Raw genomic sequence first — 16,784 nt, 5'->3', positions numbered from 1 at the left:
AACTTAGTGTCATCCGCAAATTTGGAGATACTACATTTAATCCCCTCGTCTAATTCATTAATGTACAGTATAAACAGCTGGGGCCCCAACACAGAACCTTGCGGTACCCCACTAGTCACTGCCTGCCATTCTGAAAAGTACCCATTTACTCCTACTCTTTGCTTCCTGTCTGACAACCAGTTCTCAATCCATGTCAGCACACTACCCCCAATCCCATGTGCTTTAACTTTGCACATTAATCTCTTGTGTGGGACCTTGTCGAAAGCCTTCTGAAAGTCCAAATATACCACATCAACTGGTTCTCCCTTGTCCACTCTACTGGAAACATCCTCAAAAAATTCCAGAAGATTTGTCGAGCATGATTTCCCTTTCACAAATCCATGCTGACTTGGACCTATCATGTGACCTCTTTCCAAATGCACTGCTATGACATCCTTAATAATTGATTCCATCATTTTACCCACTACCGATGTCAGGCTGACCGGTCTATAATTCCTTGTTTTCTCTCTCCCTCCTTTTTTAAAAAGTGGGGTTACATTGGCTACCCTCCACTCGATAGGAACTGATCCAGAGTCAATGGAATGTTGGAAAATGACTGTCAATGCATCCGCTATTTCCAAGGCCACCTCCTTAAGTACTCTGGAATGCAGTCCATCAGGCCCTGGGGATTTATCGGCCTTCAATCCCATCAATTTCCCCAAAACAATTTCCCGACTAATAAGGATTTCCCTCAGTTCCTCCTCCTTACTAGACCCTCTGACCCCTTTTATATCCGGAAGGTTGTTTGTGTCCTCCTTAGTGAATACCGAACCAAAGTACTTGTTCAATTGGTCCGCCATTTCTTTGTTCCCCGTTATGACTTCCCCTGATTCTGACTGCAGGGGACCTACGTTTGTCTTTACTAACCTTTTTCTCTTTACATATCTAAGGAAACTTTTGCAATCCTTCTTAATGTTCCCTGCAAGCTTCTTCTCGTACTCCATTTTCCCTGCCCTAATCAAACCCTTTGTCCTCCTCTGCTGAGTTCTAAATTTCTCCCAGTCCCCGGGTTCGCTGCTATTTCTGGCCAATTTGTATGCCACTTCCTTGGCTTTAATACTATCCCTGATTTCCCTTGATAGCCACGGTTGAGCCACCTTCCCTTTTTTATTTTTACGCCAGACAGGAATGTACAATTGTTGTAATTCATCCATGCGCTCTCTAAATGTCTGCCATTGCCCATCCACAGTCAACCCCTTATGTATCATTAGCCAATCTATCTTAGCCAATTCATGCCTCATACCTTCAAAGTTACCCTTCTTTAAGTTCTGGACCATGGTCTCTGAATTAACTGTTTCATTCTCCATCCTAATGCAGAATTCCACCATATTATGGTCACTCTTCCCCAAGGGGCCTCGCACAACGAGATTGCGAATTAATCCTCTCTCATTACACAACACCCAGTCTAAGATGGCCTCCCCCCTAGTTGGTTCCTCGACATATTGGTCTAGAAAACCATCCCTTATGCACTCCAGGAAATCCTCCTCCACCGTATTGCTTCCAGTTTAGTTAGCCCAATCTATGTGCATATTAAAGTCACCCATTATAACTGCTGCACCCTTATTGCATGCACCCCTAATTTCCTGTTTGATGCCCTCCCCAACATCACTACTACTGTTTGGAGGTCTGTGCACAACTCCCACTAACGTTTTTTGCCCTTTGGTGTTCTGCAGCTCTACCCATATAGATTCCACATCATCCAAGCTAATGTCCTTCCTAACTATTGCATTAATCTCCTCTTTAACCAGCAATGCTACCCCACCTCCTTTTCCTTTTATTCTATCCTTCCTGAATGCTGAATACCCCTGGATGTTGAGTTCCCAGCCCTGATCATCCTGGAGCCACGTCTCTGTAATCCCAATCACATCATATTTGTTAACATCTATTTGCACAGTTAATTCATCCACTTTATTACGGATACTCCTTGCATTAAAACACCAAGTCTTCAGGCTTGTTTTTTTAACACCCTTTGTCCTTTTAGAATTTTGCTGTACAGTGGCCCTTTTTGTTCTTTGCCTTGGGTTTCTCTGCCCTCCACTTTTCCTCATCTTCTTTCTGTCTTTTGCTTTTGTCTCCTTTTTGTTTCTCTCTGTCTCCCTGCATTGGTTCCTGTCCCCCTGCCATATTAGTTTAACTCCTCCCCAACAGCACTAGCAAACACTCCCCCTAGGACATTGGTTCTGGTCCTACCCAGGTGCAGACCGTCCGGTTTGTACTGGTCCCACCTCCCCCAGAACCGGTTCCAATGCCCCAGGAATTTGAATCCCTCCCTGCTGCACCACTGCTCAAGCCACGTATTCATCTGCGCTATCCTGCGATTCCTACTCTGACTAGCACGTGGCACTGGTTGCAATCCCGAGATTACTACTTTTGAGGTTCTACTTTTTAATTTAGCTCCTAGCTCCTTAAATTCGTTTTGTAGGACCTCATCCCTTTTTTTCCCTATGTCGTTGGTACCAATGTGCACCATGACAACTGGCTGTTCTCCCTCCCTTTTTAGAATGTACTGCACCCGCTCCGAGACATCCTTGACCCTTGCACCAGGGAGACAACGTACCATCCTGGAGTCTCGGTTGCGGCCGCAGAAATGCCTATCTATTCCCCCTACAATTGAATCCCCTGTCACTATTGCTCTCCCACTCTTTTTCCTGCCCTCCTGTGCAACAGAGCCAGCCACGGTGCCATGAACTTGGCTGCTACTGCCCTCCCCTGATGAGTCATCCCCCTCAACAGTACTCAAAGCAGTGTATCTGTTTTGCAGTGGGATGACCACAGGGGACCCCTGCACTACCTTCCTTGCACTGCTCTTCCTGCTGGTCTTCCATTCCCTAGCTGGCTGTGGACCTTTTACCTGCGGTAAGACCAACTCGCTACACGTGCTATTCACGTCATTCTCAGCATCGTTGATGCTCCAGAGTGAATCCACCCTCAGTTCCAACTCCGTAACGCGGTCCGTCAGGAGCTGGAGACGGATACACTTCCTGCACACGTAGTCGTCAGGGACACATGGTACAGGAGGAGCATAACACATGACCGAGCTCTCCTGCCATGACTTAACCCTTAGATAGGCAACAACAATGCTAAAGTTTACTCACTGTTATAGAAGAGAAAAAAGAAAAACTACTAGCCAATCACCAGCCAATCACTTACCCCCTTGGCTGTGACGTCACCTTTCTGTTTCTTTCTACTTCTTTTTTGCCTTCTCCCTGTAGCTGCACAAGTCCGCCTTTTATAGGCCTCTCCATGCACCTCTGACGCTGCTCCCGACTGCCGCCGACGCTGGGCCCCGGACTCCCTGCTGTGCCTTTTATAGGCCTCTCCATGCACCTCTGACGCTGCTCCCGACTGCCGCCGACGCTGGGCCCCGGACTCCCTGCTGTGCCTTTTATAGGCCTCTCCAACGAACTCCCGACTGCCGCCGACGCTACATTTACTTTTACTTTTTTCATTCCCTTCACAAAATGATATATGTCTATGAGCACCTCTTGGATGTCTCATTTCTGGACGGAAAAGCATATAGGCTGGATTTTTGGCTTTGATGATTTCGGGGCGGTAATGGCGGCGGGGCGGTGAAGTTTGTGCCCGGGAACAGTTTGCGCTTCAGTCAGCAAAATTAGGCGGATGGGCCGTGAGTCTGGAGCGCAGTGCTAAGGGAGGTGTACACCTCACTTGGGGCGTTAGCATGGGAAAATCCCGAGCTAAAGAGCCGTCCGGCAGCATTCCGAGAGACACCTGGAGAATAAAAACCCTGAAAAAACTCACAAAAACATTCTCAATACGTAGCCTACGCCACCACAACATAAATCTAAAAAAAATTAAGAGAGAGAACACAATCACACTTACCTTAGGACGGCATCACTTACATCTCTGCAGTCGGTATAGGTTGGCCCGCCTGATTTCCCAGGCGTTCGCTGTGGGTCGGGCGGGAGTCAAAACGTGCGCCGGTATCGTAACCAGGGTGTTGCATACCAGGGCAGCTCTTCCGGGCGGTGATGCTCCACGCCGCCACAAAACCGGCCCCAAAAACCCCTGCGGGGCGCTGGAGGCTGACCACCTGCCCAGAAGACATCACCGGCACCACTGCTGCTGCTCCGGGGCAAAAAACGGAGCACAAAGGATCAGAAAATCCACCCCAAATGTCTCCAGTCACTCCTCGTAACCCAGAGCCCTAGGCCAAAGGATCAGCCTTGTGGGCTCTTTTCTTTGCCTCTGGTACTTGAATAACTGCTTTGTTTCTTGGCGACCAGAACTGGATGCAGTCTTCAAGGTGCAATCTGGTCAGAGCAATCCAAGTTTGCTTGCAGTCTCCTCTGACTTATGTTCTACTGTTCAGGCTCTGTAATTCAATAGTCTGTTTGCTTTGTTGACAGTACTGAATATGTTTAGCGTTCAGTTGACTAAGACTCCCAAGTCTTTCTCGGCTTCATCCTTGGCTATTTTACCACCATTCATGGAGTACCTATCTTAATTATTATGCACCCACTTACATATTCTATCAAACACATTCTGTAATTTCTGGGCTGGTTCTTCCACTGTCCCTCCTAGTTTGGTATCATCTGCAAGTTTGACCACTTGTATTTTGAGTCCAGGTAATTTATGTAAACGAGAAACAGAAGCAGTCCCAATATATGAGCCCTGAGGCCACCGTATTCAGTATGCCCTCCCCCTCCCCCACTCTGACAAAAGCCTCTGGAAGTCCAGATACACTGAGGTACACCGTATCATGGGGCTTTCCACAGTCCACTTGGGATGTTATTTCCTCAAAAGTTGAGGAAGTGGATCAGGCTGGATCTCTCCACTTCTGATTCCATGTTGACGGTTGTTTACTAGATTAATGTTGTACAAATGATCCTCAACTTTACTCCTGATCATCGATTCCATTATTTTACATACATTTATTCTTACTTCCATTCTATCATGCAACTACCAGGATAGTAGAAGGCGAACTAGATATTGTTTTTCCATCTTTATTTGTCCAGCAATTTTTGTGTTTCTAGTGTATTTGCCTGTGCCTGTTGTGTCGCTCCATTTGTCTTTAGGCACCATGTTTGTCTGTTTCTAATCTATTGGTACCTCTCCAGTTTTTGACTCCTTTATAATTATTGTCAGTGCCTCACAAATCTCATTCATCATTCTGTCACCACTCTGGGATAAATACTGTCAATTCCCTGGGAATGCATTTGTTTTGAGTCCCTTTAGCCTTTGTAGGACTTCCAACTAATTTATATCAGTCATTGATTTTATCCAGGGTCATTTTGTTTGTAGAGGGCATGTGGCTCATGTCTTCCCCTTGTAAATACTTGGAGGAAGCTCCAGCTCGCTACCATTTCTCTCGACCCCTCCACGGTCTCTAAATTGTCAGACTGCTTGTCCGAGGATGAGCAGAAATTTTCTCCAATTGAATATTGGGAAGACCGGAGCCATTATTTTCTGTCCCCCGCCACAAACTCCGTTCCCTAGCCAATGACTCCATCCCTCTCCCCAACTTCTTTCTGAGGCTGAACCAGACTGTTTGCAACCTTGATATCATATTTGACCCTTAAATGACCTTTCAACCACATATCCACAGCATAACTAAGACCGCCTATTTTCAGTTCCATAAACATCACACATCTCCACCCTTGCCTTAGCTCATCCGCTGCTGAAGCCCTCATCCATGCCTTTGTTACCTCTAGACTTGACTACTCCAACGTACTCCTGGCTGGCCTCCCACATTCTGCCCGATGTTAATTTGAGATCATCCAAAACTCGGCTGCCTGTGTCCTAACTCGCACCAAGTCCTGCTCACCCATCACCCCTGTGCTTGGCTTCCGGTTAAGCAACGCCTCGAATTCAAAATTCCCATCCTTATTTTCAAATCCCTCCATGGCCTTGCCCCTCCCTATCTCTGTAATCTCCTCCAGCCCCACAACCCCCCGGGATGTCTGCGCTCCTCTAATTCTGCCCTCTTGAGCATCCCTGATTGTAATCACTCAACCATTGGTGGCCGTGCCTTCTGTTGCTTATGCCCCAAGCTCTGGAACTCCCTGCCTAAACTCTCCGCCTCTCTACCTCCCTTTCCTCCTTCAAGACGCTCCTTAATATATACCTCTTTGACCAAGCTTTTGGTCACTTGCGCTAATTTCTATTTATGCGGCTCGGTATCAAATATTTATCGCATATTACACCCATGAAGCGCCAGGGGTCCAGAGAAGTGGTAGTGAGGTAGAGCTGGGTGTCATCAGCATATATGTGGAAACTGTCACTGTGTTATGGAAGATGTCACCAAGGAGCAACATGTAGATGAGGAAAATGAGTGAGCACCCACAGCCCTTTGGGGCAGAGAATTCAAGAGATTCTCAACCCTCTGAGTGAAGAAATTCCTCCTCATCTCAGTCTTAAAAGGGCGACCCCTTATCCTGAGACTGTGACCCCTAAATCATTATTGCTGTTGTGGTACTGAAATAATAATTTTTGCATTTGACCTCCAGTGCCATGCTTTTTTCGAGGTCTCTCTTTGCCCCATCTTATCATTTTCTTAACACTTTCCAGCATTTTCTTGTACTCATTCCAGTGAATCTCATCCTCCGAGGCTAATTTCCTTTCAGTCTTTTGTTTCATTTGTTTGTTGATCCATTCAGGGCTACACCTGTTTTATTCTGTTGGTTTTGGGTATGGATTTATCTTGCGTGCTCAGCTCAGCATTATACCTTTAAAGATGTCCTAGTTGTTTCCTCCTGAAATATTGTTAGTAAACCTCCCCCCCCCGCCAACGTATTTTCTCATCATTCCCTCATTTAATTGAATTTAGCCCTTTTTGAAGTTATGTTTCTGGCTCTAGGTCTTAGTTATTTCTGACTCCCATCTCATGTTAAAGCTGATCATTATGTGGCCACAGTCTCCCCAGGGAGCTATAACTTCCATCTGGTGTACATTTTCTGGGTCATTAGCGAAGCATAGATCAGGATGAGCATTGCCTCTTGTGGCTTCCTTGATGCACTGGCACGAGTGTAATACATGAGTACTCCTTGAAGTAGTCATGTAATACATTTGCCACTTCTGACTGTAAACCACTTGGGTATTCCGCGTTTATATTTGGTTGCTTGAAATCCCCTATTAAAATAAGTGTCCAGTTTTTTCATACCCTTCTCTTCTGCTCATAGAGCAAGCACATTGCCCTCCTTTGAAACATAGGGTAGATCCAAGCTGACATTATTAAATCCTTTTAACATTTTAAACATTTTGATCAGATCATGCTCAATCTTCTACACTTGAGGGAATCTCAGTTTATGTAACCCGTCTTCATAATTCCTAAGCTCGCTCTCATTCTGGTGAATCTGTGCTTGCACCCGCTTCGAGGCCAACATATCTTTCTTTAAGTTGAATGCACAAAACTGAACACAGAGCTGAAGATGGGATTTGACCAAGGTACTACACATGGAAGCAGAGAAAAATAGGTGCAGGAGTAGGCCATTCGGCCCTTTGAGCCTGCACCACCCATTCAATAAGATCATGGCTGATCATTCACCTCAGTACCCCTTTCCTGCTTTCTCTCCATACCCCTTGATCCCTTTAGCCGTAAGGGCCTTATCCAACTCCCTTTTGAATATATCTAACGAACTGGCATCAACAATTCTCTGCAGAAGAGAATTCCAGGTTAACCACTCTCTGAGTAAAGAAGTTTCTCCCCATCTCGGCTTACCCCTTATCCTTGGACTGTGACCCCTGGTACTGGATCCCCCAACATCGGGAACACTCTTCCTGCATCTAACCTGTCCAGTCCCGTCAGAATTTTATGTGTTTCTATGAGATCCCCTCTCATCCTTCTAATCTCCAGTGAATACAGGCCCAGTTGATCCAGCCTCTCCTCATATGTCAGTCCTGCCAGCCCGGAATTAGTCTGGTGAACCTTCGCTGCACTCCCTCAATAGCAAGAACGTCCTTCCTCAGATTAGGAGACCAAAACTGAATACAATATTCCAGGTGAGGCCTCACCAAGGCCCTGTACAGCTGCAGCAAGACCTCCCTCCTCCTATACTCAAATCCCCTAGCTCTGAAGGCCCACAAGCCATTTGCCGCCTTCACCGCCTGCTGCACCTGCATGCCAACCTTCAATGACTGATGTGCCATGACACCCAGGTCTCGTTGCACCTCCCCTTTTCCTAATCTGCCGCCATTCAGATAATATTCTGCCTTCGTGTTTTTGCCCCCAAAGTGGATAACCTCACAACTTAAGAATAGCTTCCTCGCCTTTGCCACCATTACATTAGCCTTGTTGATTACATTTTGTGACTCTGCTCGAGCTTTTGGAGATTTGTGTACATAGAAACATAGAAATTTACAGCGCAGAAGGAAGCCATTTCAGCCCATCGTGTCCATGCCGGCCGACAAAGAGCCGCACGGCCCTTGGTCAGCAGCCCTGAAGGTTACACATAAACCTATGAACAATGATGGAAAGGCAAAGAGCACCCAGCCCAACCAGTCCGCCTCACACAACTGCGACATCCCTTTATACTGAAACATTCTACACTCCACCCCAACCGGAGCCATGTGATCTCTTGGGAGAGGCAAAAACCAGATAAAAACCCAGGCCAATTTAGGGAGAAAAAATCTGCGAAAATTCCTCTTCGACCCCATCCAGGCGATCGAAACTAGTCTAGGAGATCACCGTGACCGTATTTGATTCCCTGCAGTACTTACCATTATATCTGTGCCGGCCAAAAAAAGGTCATCCAGGTCTAATCCCAATTACCAGCTCTTGGTCCGTAACCCTGCAGGTTACAGCACTTTAAGTGCCCATCCAACCATCTCTTAAAAGTGGTGAGGGTTTCTGCATCCATCATTCTTCCAGGCAGCGAGTTCAAAATCCCCACAACCCTCTGCGTAAAGAAGCCCCCCCCCCCTCAAACCCCCTCTAAACCTTCCACCAGCCACCTTAAAACTATGCCCCCTTGTAATAGACCCCTCCACCAATGGAAATAGGCCCTTACTATCCACTATGTCCAGGCCTCTCAATATTTTGTACACCTCAATGAGGTCTCCTCTCAATCTCCTCTTCTCCTCTGTTCCAGTGAAAACAAACCCAGCCTATCCAATCTGTCCTCGTACCTAAGATTCTCCATTCCAGGCAGCATCCTAGTAAATCTCCTCTGCACCCTCTCCAGTACAATCACGTCCTTCCTATAATATGGCGACCAGAACTGCACGCAGTACTCCAGCTGTGGCCTAACCAAAGTATTATACAATTTAAGCATAACCTCACTGCTTTTATATGATATGCCTCGGCCAATAAAGGCAAGCATTCCGTAAGCCTTCTTAACCACCTTATCCACCTGGCTTGCTACTTTCAGGGATCTGTGGACAAGCACTCCAAGGTCTCTTTGTTCATCTACACTATTAATTGGCCTACCGCTTAATGTGTATACCCTTTCCTTATTAGCCCAGGAAGACATCCTTGCTTACTACTTGCGAAGCCTTGTTTCCTCTGTCTTACAGATTCACTTATTAGATTCTTGCTATCCAATTTCTGCTTTCCTTCCCTATTGAATTTGTTCTCGGGTTTCCATCCCCCGACCAAACTAGTTTAAACTCTCCCCAACAGCACTAGCAAAACTCCCTGCGTGGATATTGGTCCTGGCGCTGTTGAGGTGCAACCCATCTGGTTTGTACAGGTCCCATCTCCCCCAGAAACAGTTCCAATGCCTCAAAAATTTAAAGCCCTCCCTCCGACACCAACTTTCCAGCCACGTGTTCATCCTCTCTATCCTTCTAATCTTGTACTCATTAGCACGTGGCACTGGTAGTAACCCGGAGATGACTACATTTGAGGTCCTGCCCTTTAATTTTCTTCCTAGCTCCCTGACTTCTGCCTGTAGGACCTCATCCCTTTTTTTACCTATGTCGTTGGTCCCGATATGGACCACGATCTCTAGCTGTTTACCCTCCAGCCTCCCCCGTACCACGTATCCATGTAGCTCCCAGCCTCTTGGATGCACCGTATTAACTCCACCCGCTGCTCCAGCTCCGAAACACGGAGCTCGAGTAGTTGAAGCTGGAGACAGCTCCTGCACACGTGGTTGTCTAGGCCGCACGCAGCGTCCACGACTTCCCACATGCCGCAGGATGTGCACTCCACAAGACTGAGCTGCCCTGCCATCCCTCTAGTTAGACTTATCTAGTTTACAATCTAATTAAAAAGAAATAGAGATAAGAGTGATATTTACCGACTCACCTCACCGACATCTGTGGCCTCCCGACCACAACAATCTCCGTGGCCTCCCGGCCTCCGAACTCCCGGCCTCTCGGCCTCCGGCCTCCGAACTCCCGGGCTCCAAACTCCCGGCCTCCAAACTCCAGAACACCTAAATCCCATTGCTCCATCTCAAAGTCTATCACCATTAAGAAAGTATTTAAATTTATCTTTATTGAATCCAAAGTGGATAACCTCACACTTCCCACATTGAAGTTTGCACATTCACTGTCTATGGGCCCAAATTTGGCCAGGAGTTGCTCCGTTTCTTTGGAGCAACTTGATTTTTTTGGTGCATCTTAAAAATCGCTATTCTGCACATTTCATTTGCGCCAGTGTAAGTGAGTGGGTTAGGATTTTTTTTAGTTTATTTTTTTCAAAAGTGGGTGTTATCAGCCACCTACGCCCGTTTTGGTCATTTAAGCTAGTTTAGACAGCTAATAGTTGCTCCAAACTAACTTAGGTCAGTGTATGTGGCCACTTGTGGCCTGCACAGAAAAGTCTTGCGGAGAGTTAAGAAATCAGCGCAAGGTAAGTACATTTAAAATACCAAGCCTAAACAAAGCACAAAAAGTAATAAGCAATTAATTAACAAATAAAAAATAAAAGGAAACCTGCACCTAAACCACCAAGACCAAAGTAATAAGCAATCAATCAATCAATAACAAATAATAAATAGAAGTCCTACCTTTATGCGAAGGGAAGGCAGCAGGCCACCGATGAGGGAACCCATTCGGCCAGGGATAGGGGCGGTGTGCTTCGGGCCCCTCCCACACAGCCTGCAGAGCACACTCACAGATTCTGGGGGCGAGGAGCTACTGCGCATGCGCGCACACTCTAGCGTGCATGTGCAGAGGTCCGGGCACTGTTCTCAGCGCTGGGACCTGGCTCCACCCCTGAATCCAGTTGCCATGCTGCGCCACCATTGAGGAGAGGCTGGGGAGCGGCCAAACTTGGCCTGAAGATTTTTGGCACCCTTGGAGTTCTACAAAAGCGGCGCACCTCTGGTGAGCGCGCCAGAAATCTGTACTGGCCAAATTTGGGCCCTATGACTCTGTCCCTTTGTAACTTCCTGCTTCCAGCTGCACGACTTATGACCTTGAAATCTACAAAGTTGAATATGCAACACTCTATTCCTTCATCCAAGTCATTAATACACATGGTGAGAAGCTAAGGGCCCAGTACAGATCCCTGGGGAATACCACTTGTCACATCCTGCCAATTGGAGAATATTCCATCTACCCTTACTCTCTGTCTTATCCCTCCCAACCAATAACGAACCCAATTCTGTGTGCTTTCATAGAAACATAGAAAATAGGTGCAGGAGTAGGCCATCCGAGCCTGCACCACCATTCAACATGATCAAGGCTGATCATGCAACATCAGTACCCCATTCCTGCTTTCTCTCCATACCCCATGATCCCTTTAGCCGTAAGGGCCACATCTAACTCCCTTTTGAATATATCCAACAAACTGGCCTCAACAACTTTCTGTGGTAGAGAATTCCACAGGTTCACAATTCTGAGTGAAGAAGTTTTTCCTCATCTCGGTCCTAAATGGCTTACCCCTTATTCTTAGACTGTGGCCCCTGGTTCTGGACTTCCTCAACATTGGAACATTCTTCCTGCATCTAACCTGTCCAATCCCGTCAGAATTTTATATGTTTCTATGAGATCCTTTCTCATTCTTCTTCTAAATTCCAGTGAATATAAGCCTAGTCGATCCAGTCTTTCTTCATATGTCAGTCCTGCCATCCCAGGAATCAGTTTGGTTAACCTTTGCTGTACTCCCTCAATAGCAAGAATGTCCATCCTCAGATTAGGAGACCAGAACTGTACACAATATTCAAGGTACAACTGCAGCAAAACCTCCCTGCTCCTATACTCACATCCTCTCGCTATGAAGGCCAACATGCCATTTGCCTTCTTCACCACCTGGTGCACCTGCATGCCAACTTTCAATGACTGATGTACCATGACACCCAGCTCTGGTTGCACCTCCCCTTTTCCTAATCTGTCACCATTCAGATAAAATTCTGCCTTCCTGTTTTTGCCATCAAAGTGGATAACCTCACATTTATCTACATTACACTGCATCTGCCATGCATTTGCCCACTCACCTAACCTGTCCAAGTCACCCTGCAGCCTCTTAGCATCCTCCTCACAGCTCACACTACCACCCAGCTTAGTGTCATCTGCAAACTTGGAGATATTACATTTAATTCCTTCATCCAAATCATTGATGTATATTGTAAATAGCTGGGTCCCAGCACTGAACCTTGCCGTACCCCACTGGTCACTGCCTGCCATTCTGAAAAAGACCCGTTTATTCCTACTCTTTGCTTCCTGTCTGCCAACCAGTTCTATCCACGTCAATATATTACCCCCAATACCATGTGCTTTAATTTTGCACACTAATCTCTTGTGTGGGACCTTGTCAAAAGCCTTTTGAAAGTCCAAATACACCACATTCACTGGTTCCCCCTTGTCTACTCTCTTAGTTACATCCTCAAAAAATTCTAGAAGATTTGTCAAGCATGATTTCCCTTTCCTAAATCCATGCTGACTTGGACCGATCCTGTCACTGCTTTCCAAGTGCGCTGCTATTACATCTTTAATAATTGATTCCAGCATTTTCCCCACTACCGTTGTCAGGCTAACCGGTCTATAATTCCCTGTTTTCTCTCCCTCCTTTTTTTAAAAGGTGGGTTACATTAGCTACCCTCCAATCCATAGAAACTGATCCAGAGTCTATCGAATGTTGGAAAATGACCACCAATGCATCCACTATTTCTAGGGCCACTTCCTTAAGTACTCTGGGATGCAGACTATCAGTCCCTGGGGGATTTATCGGCCTTCAATCCCATCAATTTCCCTAACACAATTTCCTGACTAATAAGGATTTCCTTCAGTTCCTTCATCTCGCTAGACCCTCGGTCCCTAGTATTTCCAGAAGGTTATTTGTGTCTTACTTCGTGAAGACAGAACCAAAATATTTGTTCTTTGTTCACCTGATTCTGACTGCAGGGGACCTACATTTGTCTTCACTAATCTTTTTCTCTTCACATATCTATAGAAGCTTTTGCAGTCAGTTTTTAAGTTCCCTGCAAACTTACTCTCATACTCTATTTACCCCCTCCTAATTAAACCTTTTGTCCTCCTCTGCTGAATTCTAAATTTGTCCCAGTCCTCAGGTCTGTTGCTTTTTCTGACCAATTTATATGACTCTTTCTTGGATTTAACACTATCCCTACTTTCCCTTGTTAGCCACAGTTGATCCACCTTCCCCGTTTTATTTTTACACCAGACAGGGATGTGCAATTGTTGAAGCTCATCCATGTGATCTTTAAATGTCTGCCATTGCCTGTCCACCATCAACCCTTTAAGTATCCTTCGCCAGTCTATCTTAGCCAATTCACGCCTCATACCATTGAAGTTACCTTTCTTTAAATTCAGGACCCTATTCTCTGAACTAACTGTGTCACTCTCCATCTTAATGAAGAATTCTACCATATTATGGTCACTCTTCCCCAAGGGGCCTCACACAACAAGATGCTAATTAATCCTCTCTCATTACACACCACCCAGTCTAGGATGGCCAACTCTCTAGTTGGTTCCTCGACATATTCTTCTAGAAAATCATCCCTTATACACTCCAGGAAATCCTCCTCCACCTTATTGCTACCAGTTTGGTTAGCCCAATATATATGTAGATTAAAGTCACCCATGTTAACTGCTGTAACTTTATTGCATGCATCCCTAATTTCCTGTTTGATGCCATCCCCAACCTCACTACTGCTGTTTGGTGGTCTGTACACAACTCCCACTAATGTTTTCTGCCCTTTGGTGTTCTGCAGCTCTACCCATACAGATTCCACATCCTCCAAGCTAATGTCCTCCCTTCCTATTGCGTTAATCTCCTCTTTACCCATCAACGCTACCCCACCTCCTTTTCCTATCTGTCTATCCTTCCTGAATATTGAATACCCCTGTATGTTGAGTTCCCAGCCTTGGTCACCCTGGAGCCATGTCTCCGTAATCCCAATTCCATCATATCCATTATCAGCTGTCTGTGCAGTTAATTCATCCACCTTATTACGAATGCTCCTCACATTTAAACACAGAGCCTTCAGGCTTGTTTTTTTAACACTCTTTGTCCTTTTAGAATTATGTTGTAATGTGGCCCTTTTTGATTTTTGCCTTTTATTTCTCTGCCCTCCACTTTTACTTATCTCCTTTCTACCTTTTGCTTCTGCCCCCATTTTACTTCCCTCTGTCTCCCTGCATAGATTCCCACCCCCCTGCCATATTAGTTTAAACCCTCCCCAACAGCACTAGCAAACACTCCCCCTAGGACATTGGTTCCGGTCCTGCCCAGGTGCGGTTTAGAAACATAGAAAATAGGTGCAGGAGTAGGCCATTCGGCCCTTCTAGCCTGCACCGCCATTCAATGAGTTCATGGCTGAACATTCAACTTCAGTACTGGTCCCACCTCCCCCAGAACCGGTTCCAATGTCCCAGGAATTTGAATCTTTCCCTCTTGTACCATTCCTCAAGCCACGTGTTCATCTTAACTATCCTGCTATTTCTACTCTGACGAGCACGTGACACTGGTAGCAATCCTGAGATTACTACATTTGAGGTCCTACTTTTTTAATTTAATTAAATTCAGCCTATAGGACCTCATCCCGTTTTTTACCTATATCATTGGTACCTATATGCACCAGTTGTACAGAGCCTTGGTGAAGCCACACCTAGAATATTGGGTTCAGTTTTGATCTCCTAATCTGAGGAAAGATGTTCTTGCTATTGAGGGAGTACAGCGAAGGTGCACCAGACTGATTCCCGGGATGGCAGGACTAACATATGAGGAGAGACTGGATCAACTGGGCTTATAATTAGAAGAATGAGAGGGGATCTCATAGAAATATATAAAATTCTGACGGGATTGGACAGGTTAGAGGCAGGAAGAATGTTCCCGTTGCTGGGGAGTTCCAGAACCAGGGGTCACAGTCTCAGAATAAGGGGTAAGCCATTTAGGACCGAGATGAGGAGAAACTTCTTCACTCAGAGAGTGCTGAACCTGTGGAATTCTGTACCACAGAAAGTTGTTGAGGCCAGTTCGTTGGATATATTCAAAAGGAAGTTAGATATGGCCCTTACGGCCAAAGGGATCAAGGGGTATGGAGAGAAAGCAGGAAAGGGTTACTGAGGTTGAATGATCAGCCATGATCTTATTGAATGGCGGTGCAGGCTCGAAGGGCTGAATGGCCTGTTCCTGCACCTAATTTCTATGTTTCTATGACAATTGGCTGTTCACCCTCCCCCTCCAGAATGCCCTGCAGCCGCTCCGAGACATCCTTGACCCTTGCTCCAGGGAGGCAACATACCATCCCAGAGTCTCGATTGCGGCCGCAGAAACGCCTATCTTATTCCCCTTACAATAGAATCCCCGACCACTATAGCTCTCCCACTCTTTTCACTGCCCTCCTTTGGGGCAGCAGAGCCACCCATGGTGCCATGAACATGGCTACTGCTGCATTCCCCTGATGAGCCATCTCCCCCAACAGTATCCAAAACATTATATCTGTTTTGGAGTGAGTTGACCGCAGGGGACCCCTGCACTGCCTTCCTACTCCTGCTCTGCCTGATGGCCACCTATTCCCTATCTGCCTTTGTAACCTTTACCTGCGGTGTGACCAACTCACTCAACCTTCTATTCATGACATCCTCAGCGTCGCGGATGCTCCAGAGTGAATCCATACGCAGCTCCAGTGCCGTCATGCAGTCTAACAGGATACACTTCCTGCACCCGTAGTAGTTAGGGACACTGGAAGTGTACCTGATTTCCCAAATAGCACAGGAGGAGCATGACACGGGTCTGGGCTCTCCTGTCATGACTTAACCCTTAAATTAACTTAATTTGGCAACAATGCCAAAGGTTTCTTATTGATAAGAAAAAAAAAGATCAAATACTCACCAATCCACCAGCCAATCACTTACCTGCTTGGCTGTGACGTCACCCTTCGATTTCTTTTTACTTCTGTGTTTACTTTTGTCCCTGCACCAGCTGCCGCTGCCGACAGCCGCTCCCGAACTGTTGCTGCTGGCCTTTTATAGGCCTCGATTCTCGACTTCCCGCTCCCGACTGCCACTCCCGAACTGCTGCTGCTGGCCTTTTATAGGCCTTGATTCTCGACTTCCCACTCCCGACTGCCGCTCCCGAGCTGTTGCTGCTGGTCATTTATAGGCCTCGATCCTCGACTTCCCACTCCCGAACTGTTGCTCCCGAACTGTTGCTGCTGGCCATTTATAGGCCTCGATTCTCGACTTCCCGCTCCCGACTGCCGCTCCCGAGCTGTTGCTGCTGGTCATTTATAGGCCTCGATCCTCGACTTCCCACTCCCGAACTGTTGCTCCCGAACTGCTGCTGGCCTTTTATAGGCCTCGATCCTCGACTTCCCACTCCCGAACTGTTGCTCCCGAACTGTTGCTGCTGGTCATTTATAGGCCTCGAT

At 46.5% G+C, this 16,784-nt stretch overlaps 1 protein-coding gene across 6 annotated transcripts in view; it reads left to right on the top strand.

The window, feature by feature from the left end:
• Nucleotides 1–16,784, top strand: part of prmt3 (protein arginine methyltransferase 3) — a 323,649-nt gene that overhangs the window by 29,128 nt on the left and 277,737 nt on the right. The window lies entirely within an intron of this gene.

This window comes from Pristiophorus japonicus, chromosome 14 (assembly GCF_044704955.1).
Source record: "Pristiophorus japonicus isolate sPriJap1 chromosome 14, sPriJap1.hap1, whole genome shotgun sequence".
Taxonomy (NCBI): Eukaryota; Metazoa; Chordata; class Chondrichthyes; family Pristiophoridae; genus Pristiophorus; species Pristiophorus japonicus.
The sequence above is the reverse complement of the archived record's forward strand: the minus strand, read 5'-3'. Positions and strand labels throughout refer to the sequence as shown.